Source organism: Sus scrofa, chromosome 3 (genome assembly GCF_054392235.1).
Source record: "Sus scrofa isolate SSC_HxYL_T2T_F1_AM1 chromosome 3, Sscrofa_HxYL_maternal_Yorkshire_Landrace_v2.0, whole genome shotgun sequence".
Taxonomy (NCBI): Eukaryota; Metazoa; Chordata; class Mammalia; order Artiodactyla; family Suidae; genus Sus; species Sus scrofa.
Genome location: NC_139385.1, coordinates 2947054 through 2966017, shown reverse-complemented (window position 1 = coordinate 2966017; position 18964 = coordinate 2947054). Strand labels below are relative to the sequence as shown.

General features: G+C 47.5%; 1 protein-coding gene across 7 annotated transcripts in view; it reads right to left on the bottom strand.

Annotated features, from left to right (window-relative positions):
- SDK1 (sidekick cell adhesion molecule 1) overlaps positions 1-18964 on the bottom strand; it is an 823726-nt gene that overhangs the window by 296146 nt on the left and 508616 nt on the right. The window lies entirely within an intron of this gene.

Sequence of the window (18964 nt, the reverse complement as noted above, 5' to 3'; positions counted from 1 at the left end):
CACAGTATTTAGGTGAAGAATGCCTCTGATGGGTTCATGAGTACACCTGAAAAAAAGGCCGATGGTGCTTTAAGATAGATCAAGAGAACAGAAGTCACACAAACTGAATTGCAAAGAGAGAACAAAAGGATGAGTAAAACAAAAAAAAGCATGCAAGAACTGTGGGAAAATACCAAATGGTCTAACATACACATAATTGGAATCCTAAAAGCAGAAGGAAAAGAGAAGAGACAGAAGAAATAGTTGAAGAAATAATGACCAAGAATTTTTCCAAAGTCACTGTCAGACACTAAACCATAGATCCAAAAGCACAGAGAACATCAGTCAGCATAAGAGCAAAACCAAATCTCACATCCAGACATCATGTTCAAACTGCTGAAATTCAAAGACAAAGACCAAACCTTCAAAGAAACAGGAAAAAAAAAAAAAAGACACTTTACCTAAAGAAGAACAACATAAGAGTGGACTTCTCGTCAGAAACCAGGCAAGCCAGATGGTAATGGGATGACATCAAATGTAGAAAGAAAAATATGTCAAAATAGAATTCTATACCCAGCCAAAATATTCTTCAAGAATGAAAGTGAAATAAAGACCTTTTCAAGGGAAACAAACAAACCAACACGAAAACCAAAAACCAAACCAAAATATGACGTAGAGTATGAACTTGGATATACACAAAGAAGCCGAGAGCATCAGCAAAGAAATAAATGAAGGTAAATTAAAATATTTTTCTTACGGTAAGTTATGGAAAAGATTATTGTTTGAAGCTATAATGGCAACAGTACATTGTATGATAGCATATTTAAAAGTAAAACTATGATATTGATAGTGAAAGAGATGAGAAGGAAAAATCAGAAATATACTGTCAAAAGCTCTTTATATCATATGTGAAGTAGTATAACACTGTTTGAAGGTGGACTCAAATTATCTTAAACTGTATATTGTAAATTCTATAGTGGCCACAATAAAAATTTTCAGAAAAGAAGTATAAACCAAAATCAGTGAAGCCAAAAGTTGCTTTTTAAAAAAAAATCAACAAAAGTGATAAACTCTAGGCAGGCTGATTGAAAAGAAAGAGAGAAGACACAAATTATAAATATTGGAACATGAGGGGGAATATCACTCTTGATACTATACACACTAAAACGATAAAAAAAAATACCACAAACAGTTCTGTGCCAATAAATTTGATAACTCCAATGACATGGATTCCTTGAAAGGAACAAACTACCAAAGCTCTTACTCAAGAAGAAAGATGTAACCTGAACAGTCTTATATCTACTAACAAAATTACATTTGCAGTTGAAACATTCAAAAAAAATGAAACAAAATAAATTCCAGACCCAGATAGTACCACTGGTGAAATCTTCCAAACATACCAACTCTACAAAAAATGAAGGGAAGAGAATATTTGCATGTCATTTTATGAGGCTAGCATTATCCTAATACCAAAACTAGATAAATACATTACAAGCAAGGAAAACTATAAATGAATAGACTTCATGAATATAGATGTAAATATTCTCAACAGAATATTTAAAAAAAAAACTGAATCCAGACATAAAAAAAGTATATAAAAGAATAATACATTATTACCAAGTGGACTTTATTCCAGGATTGGAGAGTGGGTTCAATACTCAAAAACCAATCAACCTAGTTCACCTTACTAACAGGCTAGATGAGAGAAAAAAAAATGAACATTTCAATAGATGCAGAAAAATGATCTGATAAAATTCAACATTCAGTCAAGATAAAAACTCAACAAATGGGAAAAAAGGGATAATTTCCCAACCAAACAAAGGATATCCACAAAAACCCTACAGTTGACATCATAATAGCACAAGAGTAGGAACGAGGAAGATCAGGAACAAGGAAGCGATATCTTCTCTCACCATTTCTATTCAACATCCTATTCAGTCCTAACCTACATAAGAAGGCAAGAAAAGGACATACTACAGAGAGAAAAGTGTCTCTATTTACAAATGAGATGACTTGTCCATGTGGAAACTCTTAAAGAATTTATGAAAAAGCTCCCTGCAAGATGACAGGGTACAAGATCAAAGTATGAAATTCAATGGTAGGTCTATGTATAGTTTTCTAAGGTACCTCCATACTGTTTTCCATAGTGATTGTACCAATTTACATTCCCACCAACAGTGTAGGAGGGTTCCCTTTTCTCCACACCCTCTCCGGCATTTGTTATTTGTGGACTTGTGAACGATGGCCATTCTGACTGGTGTGAAGTGCTACCTCATAGTAGTTTTGATTTGCATTTCTCTAATAATCAGTGATGTTGAGCATTGGACTAAGAAGATGTGGTGGTACATATACACAATGGAATACTACTCAGCCACAAAAAAGATCAAAATAATGCCATTTGCAGCAATGTGGATGGAACCAGAGACTCTTATACTAAGTGAAGTAAGTCAGAAAGAGAAAGACAAATACCATATGATATAACTTATATCTGGAATCTAATATATGGCACAAATGAACCTTTCCACAGAAAAGAAAATCATAGACTCAGAGAACAGACTTGTGGTTGCCAAGGGGGAGGGGAAGGGATTAGGATGGATTGGGAATTTGGGGTTAATAGATACAAACTATTGCCTTTAAAATCGATAAGCAATGAGATCCTGCTGTACAGCACAGGGAACTATGTCTAGCCACTTATGATGGAGCATGATCATGTGAGAAAAAAGAATGTATACGTGTATGTGTAACTGGGTCACCTTGCTGTACAGTAGAAAATTTACAGAACACTGTAAACCAGCTATAATGGAAAAAATAAAAATCATTATATATATATATATATATATATATATATATATATAATGATATATGTATATCAATGGTATTCCTTCCTGTATACCAGAAACGAACAATAGGAATTTCCAGGGGTGGGGGGTGGGGGGAGAATCCACTTACACTGAGACCAAAAACAAACAAGAAAGACAAGAAATACTTAGGTATAAATCTAACAAAACACATACAGGATCTGTACGCTAAGAACTACAAAACACTGATGAAAGAATCGCAGACCTCTATAGGTGGAGCGGCATACCATGTTCAAGGATAAGGAGATGCCTGTTGTGAAGACGTCAACTTCTCTCCAATGGTCTACAGATTCAATTTAATACCAAACAAATAATGGCTACAAAATAACTCACTCTTCCCAAATGTCAAGGTCATAAAAACAAGGAAAGAATGAGAAACTATTATAGGCTGGAGGAGACTAAGCGACCTAACAAATAAATGCAACAAGATAGCCTGGAGTGGACAGTGCAACAGAAGAAGGACCTAAATGAGAATCCAGAAGAAAATCTGAAAAAACTCTGCATTTTAGGTAATGATAATTATCAATGTTAATTTATCTGTTTGGTAAGTGAATTACGGTTACTTACTTACTGAATGCTGTTGTCCAGAGAAATGGGTGAAGTCTACACAAAACTTCCTAGACTGACTATGCAACTCTTTTATAAATCTAATATTGTTTTAAATTAAAAGTTTACATTCTTTGAAAAACAGGTCAATGGCACCTGCTAGAGATTTCCCCCCAGGGGTCAGGGAAAGACTAGTCTAAGGAGAGTACCTTGACATGACAGTGAGAGACGAGAATTAAAGATATTTATTTAAAAGGGATTGCGTCCTTCTGTGGTTCGGCCCTACAGTGAAGCCCTTACTGAGCACTTCTGATAGCCGTCACCTTGCCCTGCAAACTGGAACACAAGGTCAAAGGCCTTGGCTTAAAAGGTGCAAAGAGCTGGAAGTATAATGAGCAGTGTCGATTACTTGATATATTAGCGTAAATTTACAGAATGACAGAGTTAAGTTTAATATATCAAAAACTCATGGATGGTTTGGGGGCCTCCAGATTGTAATATCTTTATGGAGTCTTAAAAGCAAACCATCATACCGCTTTATATAAACTTTCCCGAGTGCCGACAAAGGCTCTATATTGAAGAATAATGCATTTTCAAATGCCTTTTATTATTTTGATCGTTTTTACTTCCAGTGACACAATGACAGTGCTCCATTTACACAGAACCTTTCACATTATTCTTGGGTGGATGATCCAAAATAAATCCACAAGGGCTCGTGTTGTAATACGCAGGGAATGATAAATATCAGACGGCATTTCTCTCAAACAAAATTATTTAAACAGCATTTTCTTTTGCTACCCTGTGGGAACAAAAGGCACCCATATATGATGTGTTAAAGGTTGCATGCACTATGCTTTGTTAGTTTTTGATTTTAACGGTACACGTGAGCCCGTCCTCCTTTTGCGGGGTGGCACGCCCGTCCCACGCCCACGGGACCGCCCAGGACAGCGATGTCCTCCTCCGGGCGAGGTCTCAAAGTGTTGAATTTCAGAGCCATCCACGATGTGCCTACTTTTCACTGATGGGGAAAACACGCCTGGCCTGTGGGGTCTGAGTGTGTGGGAGGGGGCGGAGGTACAGAGAAGAGGACGCAGCGGCTTCAGAACGCTCCAAGCACACTCTGCTTCCGGCCACCCCACGTCCCCCCGGGCTCTGCTCCTCAGATTGAAATCTAAGAGAAATGAAAATCACAGCCTGGGCCACAACGCACACTCTGCTAGTTCCCACTTATTATTATTATTTTTTTAATCTTCAACTGACAATGTTCTGCAGCCCAGCAGAATCCCCCACAGGAATCACCACAAATGAGCTTTGTTTTTCCCCAATGAGCATGTCCATCAACTTGCTGTTTCCCTTCTGCAGTCCTGCCTTTCAACCGCGTAATAGAGGAAATGTGCATTTTCTTAAACAGAGCGATGACACCGTACACACACATCAGGTATACATCTCGGAATATCAGGCAACAAAAGCGAGCAATGAAGATGTTTCTCACTCTGAAGGCTAAAAAGGATGCCTTTAAGAAAATAAACTCCTCTTTATGAACAGCGGCTTTTAAGGACCCTGCTGCACCTGTGAGTTAACAGAACTGTCTGCGACTTAACTTCTGTTACGGAGAAGAGGGCGTAAACCATACCGCATGTGTTATGTGCCCTTCGTTTCCGAAGAAACGGGAGCAGAGATTTACATTCGTGTTAATTCTGAAATTACAGTGAAAGTTTCGACGGTGTCTCGTGGCTGCATGCCAAGTACAGAGGAAAGCGGAGGGTTGGCCCCCCCGCAGAGCACAGGACATTATCTGGCTGCGGAGGCCTGCACGCATTTTACTTCCTTTAATAGTAATGCAAATTGTGTCCTCAACAAAAAGAGCAAATTTATGAACCAGATGTCACCCAGTCTGCAAAGCCAACTTTGATAAGGTGGCTTTCTTTTCCTATTTCTTTTTTAATAAAGTCTGGGTCTTCCATACAGACAGTTTTAATCGCATTACATCAAGGATCGGCCTGATGGGTTTTAATAATCGCAGCGCTTCCCTGCTCAGATGAGACCCGTCAGTGAAATCAGCGAAGCAGCGGAAGTTTTTCAGAGCCGATGACTGGTGACAGGTGTGTGGATTGTTCACCAAGAAACAAAAAATAGTAGTGTTCCTGGTGGGTAATTGCCAGGTTACTTGATAATATTTCCTTCCGATTTACAAGGCTGGCCTGTGACTCCTCAGTTGGGGCATTTCTTCCAAACTTTACAAGCCACAGAACTGCAATCCATCACGGCAGCTAAATATGCCAGGATTAACACTCTGCTAAACATTCAAAGCAAAATTACTCTCGAGGTATGAGACATGGTTTTATGAGAGGTTTTATGTAATCTGTGAACTCTGATCATCTCTAGAAAGACATAAAGGGTAAGTAATGGTCGGCCAGAAGACACTGACCTCTTCCACGGAAGAAAAACAAACGAAGGGGGGGGGAGAACACAGCACTGCGGTGGAGAACCACGCACAGCCCGTGAAGGAGAGCCGAGGGAAAAACACTGTCATTTCTACAGAAAATTCCGACGGAAAAACCCCGCACATCTCAAAACTGGAAAATAACCTAGAGATCAAAAAGTATTTCAAGTTTTTTAAAAATGTTTTAATCAAAAGGCGCTGTGTTTTTATATAGCTTCACACCCACATCATCAAATTCTGGTTTCTTAACGTGCTTGGGGAAAATACGCTTTCCACTAAAAGTCCATTTCCTCCCCTCTCCTGTGTTGAAGGCCTTTCCATTTCAGCCAGTTTGAACTCATCTCGTCAGACTGACTGACCGACACCAAGTCTTTCATCTTCATCCAACACGATAAAATCACTAAACTCGCTTTTTCTGTTTGGCTGAACCTCGGTTTCCCTTACTTCCCACGTCAGCACCTCGAGAAACGGGACTTTTCCTTCAGCCCTAAGCAGGAAAGGCCACTTACCTGCCACGTCTCCCATCTCCAGGGTTAGCCTGTCCCTTGCTAATCTGCGAGGGGGACAGAGGAAGAAGCCCCATGGCCTCCTCCAGGGGGACCACAGCCAGGCCGCTACACTGTGGCCCCTGACCTGTGGACGCAAGGCCACACTCTCTTGGAGACCCAGCTCCCATGACCGATGGCATCAAATCCAAACTCCAGCTGGGAAATCAGCCCATCACTGTGGGTCCCTCCCCTGCGCTGAGTTGTTCCATTGCTACCACCCCGAAAACACGGCGTGTGGTTCCCACACCGGGAACGGTACGCCTCCCCACTCTCACCAGTGTGGCTTCCGGGGGCCCCCAAACCAAAGCTCAGTCTCCCAGATGAATCTGTGGTCCCTGGATTCTGTGTGGGCGGTGGGGGTCATCTCTCAGCCCTCCGCATCCTGAGAAGGGCTGGGCGAGTGGGCACCCACCCTGGCAGTGAGGATCCAGCTACCCAGGCCTCCTGCCCTCAACGCCACAAATCCGTCTGTGCTTGAGCCGCGCGCCCCGTTCCTCCTTCACAGCTCGGGCTGCAGACACACGTGGGGACCGTCTGCCGTCTCCCCTCCGGCTCAGGCGCGTTAGAGCAGGGTCACCTCTGTCCTCTCATCACTGCTCTCCAGAGCCTGGGACAGGTCTAGGCAGAGAGATGCCCGACCGCTATTTGCTGAATTAACGAATGCGGGAACAAATGAGCCTTTCAGACTGGTCTGCGACCTGATTAGATGAAGGAATCAGCCTCCCAACAACCAAAGGACTCTGTGTCACACACTCTAAGACGTCTCACTCAACTCACAAAATACAATCACGATGCTCTCTTCTCTCTGCCTTGGGATCCGTCTCCTGGCTGCCTCTCCTTTCGAGCAGGGATGGGATTGAATGGTCTTTCAGGGGTATGCCGCCTTGTTCACTGCTGTTTCTCTTTGTTTTTCGGGTGTATGTTTAAAGTTTGTTCACTCAGGACGACAAAGCCTTCCTTCCCCTGTGAACCTCACAATAATTTCTGGAAAGATGTTCCTGGCGGGGGTCCTGGATTGCACTCGGGTTGCAGAGAAAAAAAACCCCACGAAACGGATGCACAAACTGCCCAGGCCCCTGGCTTCGGCTCGGGGCTGTTCCATCCTTTCTTCCCGCAGACACACATTTTCATCGACGGCCTGTCGCGAGTCCAACCCCTGCGCCTCGGGCCTTGGTATTACTGCACTCCGACATCCCTGCAGGAGGAGACGGACGAGAGGCCCTTTTCCGTTCTGTGTTCCTCGGACTGTCTTTAAGGCTAACTCCTCCCCCTCCCCCAAGCCCCGTTCACCCCTCTGTCCCCTCCCCGAGCCCCCCTGCCTGCCTCAGAGTGGCTCCAACAGAAGCCTCACAGGGGCCCCAGAAATCCCATCTCCTGGGACATCCTTGGGGCCCCGAGACCAGAGGCCAGGGACTATCCGCTCTGCTCCTGCCAGAGGTCGAGTGGCGCGAAGCTGCACAGACAACGTGGGCAAGGCTGGCCACCCCAGGACGCCGGCGGCAGAGACGGAATTCAAGTCGGAGCAAAGGGGACTGTTCCATACGGAGGGTTCCGCCGGGGAAGACGCTTCCTGCCCCCTCTGCTTCCTCCTTCGTGGGGAGACGTCTGCTCCGGAGCCCTCTCTGTGCCCCTAGCTCTTTCCCTCACGGGGGAGAGGGGGCCCTAGCGAATCAGGGGACCTGGGACAAGGTGAGCTCAGCTTAGCGCCTCCTCTCCTCCTTCCCAGGCAGGCCCCCCACCCACCGGGGCGCCCCGGCTCTGCTCCTCAAGCCGCACACTGACCCGGGCTGCACAGGGGCTAAATTCTACTCTGGTGTTGGCGCTGGCGTTGGTCCAAAGTCCTGCATTTCCCAGCCACGGCTCCAAAGTCTGCTGTCCTGGTCGTAAAGGCCATTTTTGGCTTCCTATCTGCCCTCCCCCTCGTCTTCTTTTAACAGATCGAGAACTCAGGCAGGAAAGTGGGGGCACCATTCCTGGGCATCTTCACCCGTAACAGTTGTCAGCAGGTAACAGCATGTCTCTCTCCCTTCCAAAATGAGAGACATTTTGGATTTAAAACGAAATTATTGGTCTACAAATACAAAGCAAACAGAGGAGGTGATACAACACATATTTGGAAGAAAGCAATTAATGGGAAGTTACCACTCAAGCCCCAGTTTGAAAAAGATACATTATCACAACCTTGTAAATCAACTATACTTCAATAAAGGAAAAAGATACATTTAAAAAGTGAAGGCGTTCTTCCTGTCCAACCCAGGAAAGAGGCGGTCCTGCAGGCTGCCGGCCTCACAGCCAGCCTGGCCGAGTCCAAGGCTGCAAATGCAGAAGGGCTGTGTTTCTCTAGACAGAGCTCCGGGCGCCTCCCCCAATGTTACGGAAAAAAGAGTATCTTTTCTGTGCGTGTAAGAATATTAGAGGTGAGCTCATTGCAGGCAGTGTTGCACTAAAAATGGACCAGTCTACCACTCCACACCCATGAGCATGTCTATTGGGAGAAAAAACGGGACGGGCACTGCTGCTGGGAAGATAAAGTGGCACAGCCACCGGGAGAACCGTGGCAGATCCTTGAAAGTTAAGCAAAGGACATATATGGTTCACACAGAATATGAGTAATATCATGTTCTATGTTACACATCATAATATAATATTCTATGCCGATGTTATAACACTTTCATGTTAAGGTTGTTATTAATAATAATATTCTGTTTTAATCCTACTATGTTAAACCACATTAATAATAATATTCTAGGAGTTCCCGTCATGGCTCAGTGGGTAATGAACCTGACTAGTATCCATGAGGTGGCGGGTTCGATCCCTGGCCTCACTCAGTGGGTTAAGGATCCGGTGTTGCGGGTCGCAGATGCGGCTCGGATCCCGCGTTGCTGTGGCTGTGGCGTCGGCCGGCGGCTGCAGCTCCGACTGGATCCCTAGCCTGGGAACCTCCATATGCCTCAGGTGTGGCCCTAGAAAAGACAAAAAAACATGCACATGTGTTAAACACAGAATATGATGCAGCAATTCCTCTCCTGGGTTTATGACCAAAAGAGCTGGAAAGAGAGGCCAAAGCATCAGCCACAGCAGCAAACGGTGGAAACCGCTCGAGTGTCCGCTGACAGATGAGCGAGGAAAGAAGGTGCCCCGTCCTCACTCTGGAGGACGGATCAGCCTTAAAAGGAAGGAAATTGTGACACACACCAGAACACGAGGAAGCCTGACGTTATGCTAAAAAAAGAAGCCAAGGGGAAAAGGACGGATGTTGTATAATTCCACCTCGAGGAGCCACCTGGAGCGACGCAGTTCACAGAGACGGAAAGGGGACCCGAAGTTGCGGGAGGGATACCAGGAGTGACCGAGTGATGCGCACAAAGTCCCAGTCTGGGGAGCTGAGAACGTTCTGGAAATAGTGGTGACGGTTGCACGACAAAGTGAGTAACACTCAACGCCACCAACTGTACATTCAGAACTGCTTTAAAATGGCACGTTGTAGGCGATACCTATTTTAATCACAATTTTACACAAAGGGACCTGCTCAGCCATGGGGCACTGGAGGGGGCCTTAAGATGTGCACGGAAATGCAGAGAGAAGTTTCTGTCGGCACTTCTCAGCGAGGAAGCTGCCTGCTAGGTCCATCATGCGAGAGGCCAGGCAGCCAGGAAGGAGGCAAGCCTGAGGGACACCACCCGTTCCCCCGCCTCCTCCTTGGATCGCTCTGCCCAGAACTTTCCAGTGCGAGGAGGGGCAGGTGCACGGCTGAGGATGACAGCGAGCAGGCCGGGCGTTCTCACCGGCACTCCCCGCCCCTCCAGGGAGCCCCACAGAAGCCGCCAGGATCTAAGGCCGGTTTGGTCAGCAAAAGGACATTTCAGGGAAATCAGAACGGGGAGGGAAAATGAAAGTCACTGACTGATTATGCAAGCCTCACCGAACAAATAATTCAGGTGGCCACACTTTCCAAACTGCCAACCAGGAAGTATCTGCGAAAGGAATCTTTCTGCTTCACAAACGGGGGAGGGGTGTCTGATGCGGTCACCCAAGTTACCTTTAGCTCTGCACTTAACATACCCTTTTATCGACAAGAATAAACTGCCAAGGGTTAGCCCCCTCTAAAAAGACACGCTCACTGCATCACAGCAACGCAGGCTGCGGCTGCGCACCCCGAGACGCACTCCCCTCGGGGCTTCTCGACCTTGGCCGCGGGCTGGAACCACCTGGGAGCCTCTAAAGGTGCCCTGCGCCTGGCGTCCTCCCCTGACATTCCGATGTAATGGGTCCGGGTGGGTTCTGGGACTTTCTGAAGCTCCCCATGTGATTCTAAGATGCAGCCACAGCTGAGAGCTGGTCTAAATAAAGGAAACCAATTTCCCAATCATTGCGTGAGTAGACAGCTCTGCAGATGCAGTGATTCAAATGAGATGTTTGTGCAGGAAACTCCCACTGCTGTGGGCAAGGAGTTTTGGGGAAACTTACTCTCAAAAACGTTTCTACAAAACAATACCCAAGAGCCTTTGCTTTAGGCTGGGTCACTTAAGGCGGGCAGCCTGTGTCTCCTGGATACTCAGCCAACCTCGCTCCCAGCAGGTCCGCGGAAGGGAGGGGAGCGCTGTCCTGCACCCAACAGCTGCTGGGACTGTTTTCCGCAGAAGCAGCCCACCTCACACCAGGATAGATAAACACAAACGCTTCTCATTCCGTAATCAGGACAGATAATTGCATCCTGGTAATTGTTTGCTTTTTCCAGCTTAGGTTCACTTTGATGGGAGATGGTAAAATTAGTCCACAAGCCATGTGAAGTTTGTGTCTCTGCTGATTAAAGCCTTAATTGATTCAGAATGTTTTACAAATCAATCTCTGTGAATTACTTCAGGCACATGAAGGCTCCCTATCAAGAAGCGTTCGCCCCAAATATGGTTCTGAATGAGTACCAAGTTTGCAGACAGCCCTTCTGGTGAAGACTTTCCAGCTCTCCGTGGGGTGGAAATGAGTCTTGCTTTCTCCCATTTGTGTTCAAATTACTCATTCCCTTTCTTTCTGGGGGCGCCCCAGCAGCGGGGCACCAAATAAAACTCTCCAGTGTGAAGCACACAAGTACTCCCCAAACCCCCCATCGCTCCGTGGTGACTGCCATCCTTCTGCAGCCACCAATGATGTGCAGGAGACGCTCCACCTATACAAAGACACCAAAGCCAGTGACGAGTGGGTTTTATTTAAACAGCAAGTGTGCCGGAAGGAGCTGGTGGAGAGAGGCATGTGACCCATACTCCTTCGGACCCTGAGGCAGGTGCCGCCTTGACCTTTATGCGTAGCGCGTGACTGTCCTCAGAACCCACTAGAAGTATTCTAGCTTCCTCTCTGGGATCTTGTGGGATATTGTGTTGGGAGGTTTGTTGGTTTGTTACTTCTTATTTCATTTGTTTTTCAGATTTTACTGTAGTTGATCTGCAAGGTTGTGATAATTTCTGCTGTGCAACAAAGGGACTCAGTTATGCATTCACACATACCCATTCTCCTTCAGATTCTTTGCCCATCTAGAGGATCACAGAACACTGGGTAGAGTTCTCGGCGCTATACAATAGGTGCCCACTGGCCAGTCATGCCGCCTACCTTGGTGTGCATATGCCAGTCCCAACCCCCAGTCCATCTCTCCCCCACACCTGCCCCCTTTAGTAACAACAGTTTTTCAAAGTCTGCGTCTGTTTCTGTTCTGTAAATGAGTTCATTTGCATCCTTAATTTAGATTCCACACATAACTGATAGCCTGTGAGGTTTGTCTTTCACCATCTGACGGGCTTCCCTTAGCATGATTAGCTCCTGATCCACCCTTATTGTTGCAAATGGCATTATTTCATTCTTTTTCATCGCCGAGTAATATCCATTTTACATACCTCTCTATATCTCAATCTTTTTTATTGGCACTCAGTGACCACTTTGTCTTTCCACAGTTAAGAAAATTCCTTAAGATTTCTTGACAAATGTCTACGCCACATCGTCTTATTGTAAAACTCCTGTTGTTGAATGAACACTGGATCTTCTATAACCACGAACCCCCCATAATATCTCACGGTTTGCTTTTGACAAGGGCTCCAGGCTTGTTCTTCAGTGGAGTTTACTTTTTCCTTCCGTCTTGAATTTTGATTTCAACAGTCAGTCTTTACTTTCTAGGATCTCCAGCTGTTTATTGACGGAAGTTTTGTGGCCTCTTTCCTAGAGTAACAGGTGTATCTTCTTTCTTGCCTGTTCTCTTCAGCGGCTCCCTGCACAAACGCGCTTTGCTGAGTGTGCCACCTCTCTCCTGGTGTTTCCTACCATCCAGGATGCTGCTGTGCTCATCCCTGTATCTGAGAGTCCGTGGAAGCACCTGCTCACGGTGGTGAGCGTGGGGGCCTGCTGCTGACCAGAATGCACCTAGGTCACCTTCCGGGGTGAGTTCTTGCCTTTCCTCCTGGCTTCCTAGAGGACTGACCTCTTTGGCTCAAGCCCCACGGCTCACAGCTCTCACCTGCAGGCATGTGCACCTTGGCCCCTGCAGGGGAGGAGTCGGGAAGGACCACAGACATCGGGATCCTCTAGACGGAGCTGCTAGAGGTCCCTCGCTCAGGGGACATCTGCACCTGGGCCACACCTTTTGCTCTCAGGGTCTCCCACCTCCAGGGCTGCCCCTGTTTTTTGTAGGTTTCCTTTCAGTCCATTCCGGTTTGCTCTTTTGCTAGGAGTTCCTCATAATATATCCCCTTTCCTCTTTTCTGTGCTGTCTATTTACCTGCCTATCATCCATCATCTGCCTGCCTGCCTGTCTATCCAACGACCTTTGCTCTTGTTGTTATTATTTGGAGGGAGAGGAAAAGGCTATGGGAGCTTCTTGGTCTGCCATTTGACCTGAAACCCCTCCAATATTCTTCTCATATGTTCAGAAGAAAGTACTGCAGAATAAATTCACATTGCCACGTTTATGTTTTCTAATAAGTACAGGCTCTCAACTACAGTTGTGTGACGCTTTTAAAAATCTTATGAGCCTTCCATTCTCACTGACACTTGTAGTTGCCATTATGGGGTACGGTCACCACGTCGCCTATAATCATCAGGTCATTGTCAGCTCGTGACACACACGAGTAATAGTACATACTGAGAATGTGGGCAAGGAAATAAGAAGAGGAAATAGATCACAGTTACAGAGTGTCTATTGTGTTCTAGGGGCTTTTTTTCTTTTCTTTTTTTTTTTGTCATTTTGTCTTTTCTAGGGCCGCACCCGCAGCATATGGAGGTTCCCAGGCTAGGGGTCGAATTGGAGCTGTAGATGCTGGTCTACACCACAGCCACAGCAATGCGGGATCCAAGCCGTGGCTGCGACCTACACCACAGCTCAGGGCAATGCTGGATCCTTAACCCACTGAGCAAGGCCAGGGATCGAACCCACAATCTCGTGGTTCCTAGTCGGCTTCGTTAACCACTGCGCCACAACGGGAACTCCAAGGGGCTCTTTTTATATGACCTGATTTCCTTTGCACAAACACTCTGAAAGGCAAAGGCCATTGTGCTTACATTTTACAGGGGAGGCAGCCTTGGTGTTAGGCTCACGCCAGCATCTGAGAATTCATGCTAAGAGCATCGGCCGTGTCTGCTCACCGCAGTGAGAGAAGGGAGTGTGTCTGCTGTTGGCCAGGATGCCCACCTGGCCCAGCTTTGGGGAGTGACTCCTTACCTTTCCTCCCGGTTGCTAGGGGGCTCAAGGATTTAGGAAACCTTCCCACAGTCACAAGATGAGGAAGGGGCAGAGCTGCGATTTGAACCCCTGCTCCTCTAGCTCAACATGCATCACGCGGGGCTCCAAGTTTTCTAAGAAAGTGGGATTTGCTCTATCGTTCTTTATCTCTTGGAGTTATAATCCCTAAGCCATATGCTCAAATTAAGAAACGTGCTAAGATTTTTTAAAAAATAAAATGAAATGCCTATATACACAGGCACATATATGAAATCTAATTACAAAGATTTTCTAGCATAGCTTTCTACATGCAATTTTTTTTTTTTTTTGGTCTTTTCTAGGGCTGCACCCGCGGCATATGGAGGTTCCCAGGCTAGGGGTCTAATCGGAGCTGCAGCTGCCGGCCTACACCACAGCTCACGGCAAGGCTGGATCCTTTAACCCACAGAGCGAGGCCAGGGATCGAACCCGCAACTTCATGGTTCCTAGCTGGATTTGTTAACCACTGAGCCACAAGGGGAACTCCTACATTCAGTTTTTACTTACGTAATTTTATAGCCACACCGGAGGCATATGGAAGCTCCCGGGCCAGGGACTGAATCCGAGGCTCAGCTGTGGCAATGCTGGATCCTTTAACCCTCTGCACCGGGCTGGGAATCGAACCCGTCCCTCTTCAGTGACCTGAGCCATTGCACGTCACTGCAGTTGATTAAGTTGCATTCTTAACCCACGGCACCATGGTAGGAACTCCAGCTTTCAATACTTAAAGTCATTGGATTAAAAAAAAAAATCTAAGGATTGTAAAAGGCAAGACAGATGAGCCTGGGAGGCCCTTAAGGTCAGCTGTTTTCTGCTCTATATCCTCAACAGCTGGCGCTCGGTAAACGCCATCCGCAGTGGTTACACAAACAACAGCCTCCAGACTCCACACGCAGGACAGGAAGCTGTTTCCAAGATTCGCCTGAAGGAGAGACTTCTTTCCCACCCTCCCAACCAGCAAGCCGGACCTGCACATCGGGCACCGTGAGAGCGGCAAAGACTCCGCATCCAGGCTGCTGTCTGGGAGGACGGAACGAAGCCGTGGACCAAGTGAGCACTCTCGGTGGATCCTCCGGGGATGGGGCCTCCTACGACAGAGGTAGTGGTATTTAAAGACAAAGGAAACTTGTGTGTTTCCCCCTTAAACAGCATGTTTTAAAGCAAATTTCAAGAAATTTTTTTTTTCTTTTTTTTTTTTTTTTTTGTCTTTTTAGGCTGTACTCGAGGTATATGGAAGTTCCCAGGCTAGGGGTCGAATTGGAGCTGTAGCTGCCGGTCTACACCACAGCCACAGCAATGCAGGATCTGAGCCGCATCTGCGACCTACACCACAGCTCACGGCAACACCGGATCCTCAACCCACTGGGAAAGGCCAGGGGTCGAACCCGCAACGTCATGGTTACTAGTTGGGTTTGTTAACCACTGAGCCACGATGGGAATTCCAACAATTTTTTAAATAAATAGTACCTCTCTCACATTCTGCCAGACTCAAAAAACGGGTGTGTTTCTGACTGCGATAACTGTGGACAGCACTGCAACCCCATCTTCCAAACACATGGTCCTTCGCGGACCTTACAGCATCCAGAACCTCTGGGCTGGGCTGGTCCGTTTTCTTCGCTTCCCCAGGACACTAGTTAGAACCATTTTCTGATCCGAATTTCCCAGTGGCTCAGAGGAACCCAAGAGAAAACAAGAGGAGCGCCTCGCCTGCAACCGGTCACCTCGAACGTGAGGGGTGGCCGTGGCCCGCGGTCCAGCCCAGCGCGGCTGTCTGAAAATGCAGACGTCCGATCCAACCCCGCCTTCTCTTTCAAGCCGCATTAACTCACCTGCAGCCCCACGAGCAAACCTCTCAACGCGCTGGCAGAGCCCCAGCTTAAAACACCCTCCAACCACCATTTCCGACTAGGAATATGTTTTTCTCTTATTCGGCAAAGTCTATCGGGATAGAGGCAGGCGCTCCTTCCTTTGTGGGTCTCATTCTTTAACAAGCCCCCTTCAAATTGCTTTTTTTCCTCCAGGGGGTGTCTGAAGCCCTGTGGCCACTTCACGTCAATGTCTAGTCTAAGTCCAAAGGGCCCTTTCTGCCCTCACAGCAGCCGCGAGCCATCTCTCCGAGGCTTCCCTGCGCCCATCACAGGTGCCAACTGCCCGAGGCCGGCAAACCTTACCTCGCGAACGAGGCGCTTTTGAAAATACACATCCTCCCAACACCTGTGTGGTCAGCAGGTCCCTCCATCAAAGATATCACTCAGCTCAATGACTATTCCCTCGGGATTAGTGTTTTCAAAGTAGCGCTTCATTAAAGGGGATGCCGGTGACAAGGCAAGAACCTAAACACATAGCACAATGAAGCAAATTATGCTTCTATCTTTATGGAAGATGCATCTGAGATTTAAAATATGTTAAATACTTATAACATTATTAACAGGAAGCGAAAATTAAAAATCAATTTCTGAAGAAATATGAAAATAGGATAATTCCTTCATTAAAATGTGAATATCACCCAATAATGCAATTGAAAAAAAGACGCTATCGTGTCTTAAACAGACATGGTCTCCTAAAAGCTTATTATTTGAGGTAGATAGCATTTGGTCTGCTTTTAACAAGCTTTAAATGAATTTTAATAAAATGATCATTTTCACTCGAACAAGTGAAAATTCCAACATGTACTGTTATAACTCTGAATTATAATCATGCACATGTGGGATTTTTTTCACTTGGTCCATCAGGCTTGGTCAAGAAGTCTCACGATTTTTAGAAATTAAAAAAGACGTCGTATTTTTACTCCTAATGAAATATAATAAAGACAAGACTAAAAAGAAATGTCCCTTTCCTTATTAATTCGTTATCAAATAAGGCAAAAATAAATCATGGAATTAAAACAGGTGTCCCCTTCCCACATGCTAGGCCCTGTTATCCACACCTGGCGTGGGTTGATTTCACGCTCAAAACGCCCTTGGGAGGTGGGTGGCATTGCTGCTTCTGAGAGAGCGCAGAGGGCCGGGTCGGGGGCTGGTTCAGGGCCACACACGCCCTGGGTCTCAGTGCCGCCAGACGCCAAGGCAGGCGGCCGTCCCCCGGGGGGGTCCTCACCCCAGAAGGTGCATCTCTCCTAACTGGCTTCTTGTCACGGCCGGCAGCTCGGAAGAAGACGGCACACACGTGAGAAGGACATGTCCCCATGCCAACCGGTGACGTGCTGATCGTTTCACCTTGTGAAAGCACACATTTTCATTCCAAACTTCTGAATTTCTATTAAAACCAGGACGTGGTCCTGGTGCCAGGCGCTGCCCCCACAATTAAAGGTCTGTTGGCTTTTCTATTACACGCTCCCGGTGTGAGCTTTGGAACAGCCTTTAAAAACAAAGATTTATTTATGATAACGAAAGGTACACAGACGTAGGTGCAGCAACAAGGAGAGAAACAGACGACCCCACGCCCCAAAGGACAGGGAGCCGTAATGGGGGTGACGGGCCGCTTTCAGCAACAGTCCCATCGTCAAGATGGGCCGGCCCTCTCAGGACCGTTCACAGGATGCATTCCGCTCCCGGCTTCCAACCGACACTCACCCGTCAGCGCCAGACGCAGAAGAGCTTCCAAATGCAGGTATCTTCGGAAGTCAAAAGTCACCCTCTCGGCCAACAAGTGTATCAAACTAAACAGATTTTCTTCAAAAAATGGTCTTTCTCAAGACCAATAAGCCAATTTTCTTACACCCATCCAAAAAGTTTACTTTCTGGGCATCGGACACTCGATTCCATCCCCAGCTCTCTGCTGGGCCAGGTGCTCGACCTAAGGATTCAAGGTCGCGGGAGGCGCTGTCTGGAAAGGCGCTCGAGCCTGGAGGCGAGGCGGGTGCGTTGAGCGAGCGCCGTGGGACAAGCACCGAGACAGAGGCACCCAGTAGCCCTGCAGTGCAGGGTAGGGCTCCAGGAAAGAGGGGACACTGGAGCCATCGTGACAACGTGGAGACGGCCACGGGGGAGGGAGGGCGCTGCGGGCCAGGGGTTTGTTCGAAGGACAGCACAGCAGGCGAGGGGCGCCTTAGTCCGCGGAGAGGAGGGGAAAGTTGACAGGGCGAGATGGGATGGAAAATTGAAATGCCAAACACAAGCCGGGCCAGGGGTGAAACGTCTTGAAGGCCGGGCCCCGGGGTGAGGCGTTTCAGTGCTGAAGGGGAGCGGCGTGTTTTCCAGGAGGGCTCTTGTCATCACTCAAAGGCCGGGGTGTGTCGGGGGAGGCCGCTGCCACGGGGAAGGCGGGCGGGGTCGGGGGGGCATGTGCCTGCGCTCTGGGCCCCACACCCCACCCTCTCCCCCACTGAAAAGAGAAGGCGTACCTCTCGCCCTGCTGGGTCTTAAGTGCCTGCGTAATGAACAAAATCCTAAAATCCGTTCGGTTCCAAATCCCATCCCTGAGGGGACCAACACATCAATGCCCCGAACCCTCCCACGAAGAGATGCCTTTCCAGACGGGGGGGCGGGGGGGGCCCTCCAGGCACAAGCACGAACCCGAACAGTAAGGCGAAGGCGGCTCCTGGCAGGAAACATTGGTTTTTCCAGGAGGGCAGAAAAGAAAGGGACCAGGAGAAGCCCTGAGCACAGGTCCCAGGGAGCTAGGAAATCTGAGAAGATGGGGTGCAAAGAGGACAGCCAGCCTGGCCCCAGACCTGCCCCAGATGTGGGGGCGAGAGTCCCAGGGCGGGGAGGGAGCAGGCACGCAGAAGCCAGCTTCAGCAGACTGAAGCGGGCCACCCGGGGAGGGGCCGCGGAGAAGGGGTCAGAGCAGCCACCACGGACGGAGGTGCGGGATGTGCTCACGGCTGTCCAGAGGGGGTCCGGTGGAGTCAGGG